Source organism: Urtica dioica, chromosome 8, assembly GCF_054948205.1.
Source record: "Urtica dioica subsp. dioica isolate 48M chromosome 8, U.dioica_male_clone48M_v1_H2, whole genome shotgun sequence".
Taxonomy (NCBI): Eukaryota; Viridiplantae; Streptophyta; class Magnoliopsida; order Rosales; family Urticaceae; genus Urtica; species Urtica dioica.
In genome coordinates, this window is record NC_142763.1 from 25,902,391 (window position 1) to 25,911,587 (window position 9,197).

Below are 9,197 nucleotides of genomic sequence, written 5' to 3' on the forward strand. Positions count from 1 at the left end.
AGAATAATCGGGTGACATTGCAGTACAAAACCGATGTTAACGAGTTTATTCGCGCTGCAAGAAGATTCCCTAACGAAAATGGCAAATATCGCACAAGTGCTAATCAATGCTTTCTTTCGTAATCAGATTTTTGATATGAAAGCTAGTGGTTCTGACGTGTCTGACGAGCTCTATTCGCTTTCTATCGGTTCCCTTCAAGTCGCCTATCAATATCCGAGCTGCTTTGTAAATGGCGTGAAGTTCATCACTCGTCGTCGCGATAATCAACGAGTCACTCAAAATAGCTGTGTATGTGTACTTGTGGATGATTTCACTTACTATGGTCGAATGGAAGACGTCATCGTCGTGAACTATAGGCATAACTGTAGTGTTGTATTGTTCAAATGCATTTGGTACGGTGACAAGTATCATGCAAACCGACTAGTGCACATCGATAAGACTACTGGAGAAACGAGTGCTTATACTGCGAAACAGTGGTTTAAAGAGGAGCCGTACGTACTCGCGACTCAAGTCAAACAAGTTTTTTACATCGAAGATCTTGTTAAAGGCGGCGACTGAGAAATCGTCCAGGAATGCAATCATCGAGGGATTTGGGACATTCCTGAAGTTGACCCCTCCAACTCAGCCTCGATCCCATTGACTATAGAGTTGTCAAACATCGAGCGTTTGAATCATCGACACGAAATCGATGAAGCTGAGTTAGTGACTGTCGTTGACGATGATGAAGAAGACGATGATGAAAATGAGAGACGGGTCGTTTTTTAGGGAGAAGATGTTAATGTCGATATAGAAGATGATATTAACATTATAGGCATAGATGACGATGAATGAGTAATATCTTTTTTGTATGTCTATTTACTATATAATGTAACCACGGTTTTCCTCCGCCATATGTGAGGTTTGTTAATAATAAAATCCGTGGTGTCGTCCACGTTTTTTTTTTACAGAAAACTGATATTTATTTACTAATATTGTTCACATCTTACAGGATGTCAGATGCAGGTGGAGATGAGTCTCCGCTACACCGTTCAGGAGCAGGTGGAGATGAGTCTCCGCTAGAGACACCGGGTTCCCAAGGTCCTAAGAAAACAAGGGGACCAACAACCGGCTCTACTTCGGCAAAAGCAGCGCTTGGGGTACCCGGTGCGAAAGTTGTTAGGTATGACCCAATCAACCAAACTTTCTACCAGTACGTAAGAAAAACAATAAAAAGGTAGGAGTATTCAACAACCGCGTCGCCGCTTTGGTGAAAGTCCATATCCTGATCACACTTCGTGATTGGAACGAAGTGACGCCCCAGATGTTGGGCAATATTCTGAGCGCACTTCATTCCGAGTACACTTTCGTGTACAAGGATGATGAGACCGAGGAGCTGCTTCCGGCGGATTGCTATCGTCATCAGATTGACTAGACTATCATTCGCAATGCAAAGCGAATGAGGCGTAACCAAAAGTCTAGATTATCAGGGACTTTCTTAGGAAAATGTTGTGGGCAAATGAATGTCGCCAAGAAAGAAATCCCAAAAGGATATCAAAAAGACGATTGGGAGAAGGTGATAGAGGAGTTCGCAACTGACGATTGGAAGGTAATGTATAATTCAAAAAAAATATGTTATCTTCTATGAAATCGAATTATAACGCAATTTAATATGTGCAGAAAAAGTCTACTCGCAACAGAGACAATTCAAAGAACAAGAAAACGAAGTCCACACAAGGGTCGATTTCTTTTTTGGCTCATCGACATTTGAACGTAAGTTTATTCTAATTTTGTAATATTTTTTTTTGCAATAAATACATTACTCATATTTTCATAAGAACTGCAGAGTAGGGAAGATGGGACTTTGGCCTCGGCGTTAAACACGTGGGAGAAAAAACATCAAGATGATCAAGGCAATTGGACGACAGCTTGGGCGCAACAAGCATTTGTAAGTTACTTGTGTTAATTACTTAATAATCAAGTTTCGATAATCTTAATAATTTTTTTAACATATGTTTGAAGGCACGAATTATGACTCAAGTCGAGGATATGCAGCGACAAGCAGCGGAGTCAGGCCAAACATTTGACATAGACCAGGCGGAGCAGTACACGATGTATACTGTTCTCGGGCAACGTCGAGATTGGTATGTCGGGATAGGTCCCTCGATCCCGAGATCCTCGTATCTCTTGGCTCAGGCTCAGGACGACAGCTCGTCCTCAGGTTCTTCATCGACGCGCGTTCCAGATCCAGTGATTAGTGAGCTACAAGCAGCGTTGGCCGCACAACAAGCTCAGATGGAGGCGTTTCAGCGACAGTTCTTTGCCTACACACAGCAGCATCCGTCTCCCATGCAGACATCTCCCGCGATGATGCACCCTGGGACGACGCCGCCATCACCTTCAATGCCGAATGTTCAGACGCCGCCATCCACTTCAATGCCGAATGTTCAGACACCGCCATCCGCTTCAATGCCAAATGCTGATCAGACGCCAGGTTCGGTAGAATTTCAGCGACATCGTTCGAGCAGCAGCGCATCAGGCCGCCAAGCCGCACGAGCAAGATCTGGCGGAAGAGGAGGCCGTGCATTCCAGAATTGGCAGACTTCGAATGAAAAAGGGAAACAAAAGAATAGATTGTAATTTTTTTAATTTATTGAACGTAAATTATCAAATTTTATGAATTTAATATTAGAATTTCTATTAAATTATTGATATAATTATTCTAATTAATATTATTCAAATTATTTATTTAATTTAACAAAAAAATTATTTAATTAATTTTTAAATAATTTTTTAAATTATAATTTTTATATATTTAATAGGCTGATTCTATTAGAATCAGCATTTAAAAAAAAAACTACAGACAATCAGATGCGACTAGTCGCATCTGATACCTTCGCGGGAAGAGTATCAGATGCGACTAGTCGCATCTGATTGTACTAACACCCGCCAAAATATTAGGCAGGAAATTACTATCAAATGCGACCAGTCGCATCCCGCAAAGGTATCAGATGCGACTAGTCGCATCTGATACTATAATTCACGCTTTAATATCTTATTTTGGAGGATATTTAGGTGCGACGTTTGGTGCGACTAGTCGCACCTGATAGTGATGACTTTCAGGTGCGACAAGTCGCACCTAAAATCATCAGGTGCGCACTTTCAGATGCGACAAACGCACTTTCAGATGCGACTTTGTCGCATCTAAAGTCGCACCTGATGATACTTTCAGGTGCGACATTGGTGCTTTCAGGTGCGACTTTTGTCGCACCTGATGCTATTAATTGTACTAGTGATACATTGTCAAAGAGCCGGAAGAGGAGGAAGAGGATGAAGAAGAGGAGGACGAACCGTCACTCAACGAGCCACTGTTGTGCTTACAACCACCTCCGGGGTATGATCCCGCCATCCAAGACTACATTGCTCGGTGTAACCACTATCTCGTCGGCGGGTATCAACACACCCAAGACTACATGCACCGACAAGGAGAATATGGCGCTGCGGCTTTCGAGGGATTAAATGAGCTCATAGGTCGGTGGGACATCAACCAGGAGAATCAATTTCAGTTCCCTCCATATCCTCAATACACATACTATCCGGCCCAAGCACCGCAATGGCCTCCGCATATGGCACCTCCTCAGAACCCGGGACCACCACCACCACAACCACCTGGGAATAACAACGACGGCAACGACTAAATTTTATTTAATGTGTTTTTTGAACTCTTCTTAGTTTAATATTTGTTTTCAAGTTTTTTTTATATGTGTGAGACTTAAATATTTATGTTTTTATGTGTTTTATGAGATTGTTTGATACTCGGTTCAGTTTTTATTTGTTTTCAAGTTTTTTTTATATGTGAGACTTAAATATTTATGTTTTTATGGTTATTTGAATTTGTGTTTGCTGTTATTTGTAAGTAAAATAACTCAGAAATCATTTCTCGGTGGACTTTGGAACTCTTTCGCCGCGGCCACATATAGATTTCGCCGCGGCTTGAACCTTTCGCCGCGGCCAACAACATACGTGGCCGCGGCGAAATGAGTTTCTAAGAATTCGAGGTCTCTGGAACTCAGTTCGCCACGGCGACCGGAAGACGTTGCCGCAGCGAGACATGCACAACGGGACGGTTTGTCCCGTTGTGGAATACAATTCGCCGAGGCGAAAGAAATACGTAGCTGCGGCGAGATGAATTCCCAGGAATACACGACCTCTGGAACTCAGTTCGCCGCGGCGACGTATGAAGTTGGCCGCGGCAAGATGAGTTTGCCGCGGCCAATACTATACGTTGCCGAGGAGAAATAGTTACAGAGTCTCGGTATTTCCGGGGTGCAATCTTGCCGCGGTGACGCCTTATGTTCGCCGCAGCAAGATGAGGTCGCCGCGGCCAACGATATACTGTGCCGCGGCGAGATTGCACAACGGGACGGTTTATCCCGTTGTGGAATACAATTCGCCGCGGCGACATATATACTTGGCCGCGGCGAGATGGATTCCAGAGAATGCATGACCTCTGGAACTCAGTTCGCCGCGGCCAACTAGTACACTCGCCGCGGCGTCGTTTAAAGTTGGCCGCGGCCATACTACTTAGCCGCGGCGAAATTATACTTGGCCGCGGCTATGTGCAGTGTTGGTCGTGGCGAAATAACATCTACACAAATAAATAACCTTACAAAATATATATCATAGAAGAAAACATGAATGTATCATAATCTGAATCTTAAAATACATATAGTTTTTTGGTGTTCAAACAAAAATAGGATTGATATCCGAACGAAGTAAATGAGAAACATCATCATCATCAAAATTTTCAATCTCTTCATCAACAAGTGGTAAGCCGGATGTGAATGAGGGTATATTAGACATGTCTTCGTCTTCATCTTCGTCAATATTTCTCGCTTTCATGTGAACTACCAATGACAAGTCTGGATTGATGGGTTCTGATATGTAAAACACTTGAGTTGCTTGTGAGACCAAAATAAATGAATCATTCTCGTAACTTGTACGCCGAAAGTCAACAATTGTAACTCCGTCTTTATCAACTTTAACATGATTGTTGTCGGCCCATTTACACTTAAACAAAGCGATTCGCAACCCACAATAATCAAGTTCACAAATGTCTTCAATGTAACCATAATAGTTCATGAAAGCTTTTTTTGGATTTTTATCCTTTGCCGAAGAAACATGTAATGCTTCAGCAAGTAATGTGACACCACTATTTTGAACGGGATGTTTGTTGTCTCTTTCTTTGGTGTAAAAAGTAAAACCATTAACAGACCAAGCAGTGTACCTTGTAACCATTGAGGAAGGCCCGCCAGATATTTTGCTCAACGTTTCTGAATGTCCAGATTCTCGAAATAATCGTTTTCCAAGCCACTTCTGAAACAAACGATTGTGCTCTTCTTGTAACCATTTTTCATTTTTAGCTTTTTTTGGATCATTTGCTCTCAATTCACCCAAATGAATATCCACAAACGGCGTGACTTCGGAAACGTTATGCAAAACATGGAGACTGGCTTGCTCCCACTCTTTCCGATTGACGCTAGAATAAGTACCTACAAATAACCACTCGTATAAATAGTTGTCCTTTCATTAATAAGTTAAATACACAAAAGAAAGAGTCACAAAAAATACCTATAGACAGAGCTTTTGATTCATGACTTGTGTTGTTTGGCAACCCAATCGCGTCTGCGTTAGCTAAATACTCCGAACAAAATTCAACGGACTCCTCTGCTATATAGTTTTCCACTATGCTCCCTTCCGGCCTATTGTAGTTCTTCACATAACTCTTCAACACTTTCATGTAACGTTCGATTGGATACATCCAACGTAAAAATACAGGCCCACATAATTTCACTTCACGTACCAAGTGAACAGTTAAGTGAATCATGATGTCAAAAAACGAAGGTGAGAAAATCTTTTCTAGCATGCAAAGGGTTTTAACCTACTCCGATTGCAGTGAATCCAAGCAAATAGGATCGATAACCTTCGAGCAAATCGAGTTGAAGAATACACATATCTTGGATATTGCAAATCTCACATCGGGTGACAAAATCCCACGCAAGGCGAGAGGTAACATTTGTTGTAGAAGCACATGACAATCGTGAGTTTTCATTCTAATAAGTCTCAAATCTTTCATAGACACAAATCTCGTATAGTTTGAAGAATGACCATCGGGAACTTTGATAGACGCAAACCATTTACACAACTTCTTCTTCTCCTTCCGATCTAGAGTGTACTTTGTCCCTGGTAATTTTGTTTTTTTTCCGCACTCCTCGTCGGCATGCAAAATACTTCTTATGTTCAGCTCCTTGAGATCCATTCTAGATTTTATTCCGTCTTTCGATTTATGTGGATCATCAAGAAGCGTACCTATAAGGGATTCGCAAACATTTTTCTCGATATGCATAACATCAAGACAATTCCGAACGTAGTGCGTCTTCCAATACGGAAGGTCGTAGAATATCGATTTCTTCTTCCAAGGATTCTCTTGAAACGACTCTTTAGTACTAGCACGACGCTTTCTCTTTCCAAGGACTTAATTTACGTTTTAACCATCTCATACACATCTTCACCAGAGAAAATTCGAGGAGGAAACCGTTCTTCTGTGTTGCCATCAAATGCTTGTTTTAACCTTCTAAACGGGTGGTCTCTTGGTAAAAATCTTCTATACCCGAGAAAAACAGTCTTCTTCCCATGCTTCAACCGGAGGGAAGATGTGTCTTTCATGCAAATAGGACAACCAATCGAGCATTTCACAGAATATCCTGACAAATTTCCATAGGCCGGAAAGTCGTTAATAGTCCACATTAACATTGCCCGTAAGTTAAAAGAATCTTCACGATAAGCGTCTTTGACCTTGACACCCGTCTCCCATAACATCTTCAAATCATCGACAAGCGGTTCCAAATAGACATCTATATCATTACCTGGTTGACTCGGTCCTGATATTAGAAGTGTTAACATCAAGAACTTTCTCTTCATACACAGTTTTGGAGGGAGATTGTAGTTCACCAATATAACCGGCCAAACACTGTATTTACTACTCATCATGCTAAACGGGTTCATACCATCAGTGGCTAAACCAAGACGAAGATTACGGGGATTAACACTGAAATCCTTATACTCTAAATCAAATGATTTCCATTGGGCAGCATCGGCAGGATGTCTGAGAACACCATCATTGACACGTTTTTCGGAGTGCCAAACCATGTTCTTGGCGTGTTTGGCACTATTAAACATTCTTCGGAAGCGTGGCATAGGAGGAATGTACCATAACGACTGTAGTCATTAAACAAACAATAAAAAACATATCATTATAGACTATATATGTATTTGACAATAGAGTAGTAAATACATACCTTAACTAGAACTCCTTTGACCCCATCACGTGGCATTTTACCCTTCTTCCACCTCGACTCTTTGCAGGTCGGACATTCATCTAGATTTTCATGCTCGTGTCTGTATAGAACACAATCATTCGGGCATGCATGAAACTTCTCGTACTTCATACCTAATGTTCCCAAAGTTATCTTTGCCTCATACATACTTAAATGAACTTTATTGCCTTTCGGAAAGGCTTCTTTAAGCGTTTCCAACAATTTTGTAAAGCTAGTGTTTGTCTAACCACCCGACGCCTTCAAATGGAACAATGTGACTAAAAACGACAACTTCGAAAAGCTTGTACACCCTTCATATAATGGTGTCTCCGCATCCATCATCATCGACTCAAACAACTGCGGGCGGTCAACAAAATCGTCTTCCAAATCATTCATCATCCCGGGCATATCATCAACATCATCTTCAATATCATTGTCGCTATTGTTTATCGTTGAACGAAAAACCTCACCATATGGTAATACCATCTTTGATAGGAGGTCATTATTCCGTAGACAAACAAATGAGTTCGAACAACATCAAGCGAAAAATGCCTATGATTTCCACATCGAACACAAGGACAACGAATAGATTTCACGTCCTCCATATTCTCTCTAACGAATTTACAAAACTCATCTACACCTCCTCGATATATCTCATTTAATCTATTCTCCCACATCCATTTTTTCATCTTCAATGATAGAAAACCCTAGATTTTAAAACAAAAACCCATTCTAATTATCATATTATACTAAAGAAGCATATTCAAAGCAAGTAGGAGAAAATTACTTACAAGACTTGGATGTGTAGTTGAGAGTAGTAATCAAGGATAGCGCAGAAATGGTCGGAATTGTGTTTGGAGTGATTTTCCGAGTTAGGTTTTGAGATAAAAAAGTGAAAAGGACGATAAAATATAATTAATATAACCAGCTCGCGAACTTTCGCCGCGGCCAAAGTAATACCTGGCCGCGGCGAAATATTACACAACGGGATAACTGGCCCGTTGTAAAAACTAAGGAAAAAGTCTCGCCGTGGCCAAGGCTTACTTTGGCCGCGGCACGACACGTTCGTCGCGGCCATCAATATACATTGCCGCGGCGAAATAGTTACAGACTCTCGGGATTTCTGGTGATCAATCTTGCCGCGGCGACGCATTCTATTCGCCGCGGAAACATGAGTTAATATGATCAGCTCGCGAACTTTCGCTGCGGCCAAATATATACCTGGCCGCGGCGAACTATTACACAACGGGACAACTGTCCAGTTGTAAAACTATGGAAACAATCTCGCTGCGGCGACGTATGATGTTGACCGCGGCAAGATGAGTTCGCCGCGGCCAATACTATACGTTGCCGCGGCGAAATAGTTACAGAGTCTCGGTATTTCTGGGGTGCAATCTTGCCGCGGCGACGCCTTATGTTCGCCGCGGCAAGATGAGGTCGCCGCGGCCAACGATATACTGTGCCGCGGCGAGATTGCACAACGGGACGGTTTGTCCCGTTGTGGAATACAATTCTCTGCGGCGACGTCTGACGTTCGCCGCGGCGAAATGTCGCAGACTGGACACTTATACATTTCCCTCTCGATTTTTTTTCAAAAATTTCAGAAATTCTTTCTCTCTCTCTCTCTCTCTCTCTCTCTCTCTCTCTCTGTCCGACCCAAACCCACTATCTCTCTCTCCAACCCTTACCGCCGCCCCCTCATTCTTCCTCCGCCGCCGCCGCCGCCCCCTTCTTCTTCCTCTGCCGCCGTCGCCGACATCACTCTCTCCTCTCTCTTCTTCTTCCTTTGCCGCCCTCACTCTCTCATCTCTCTTCTTCTTCCACCGCCCTCACTCTCCCCTCACT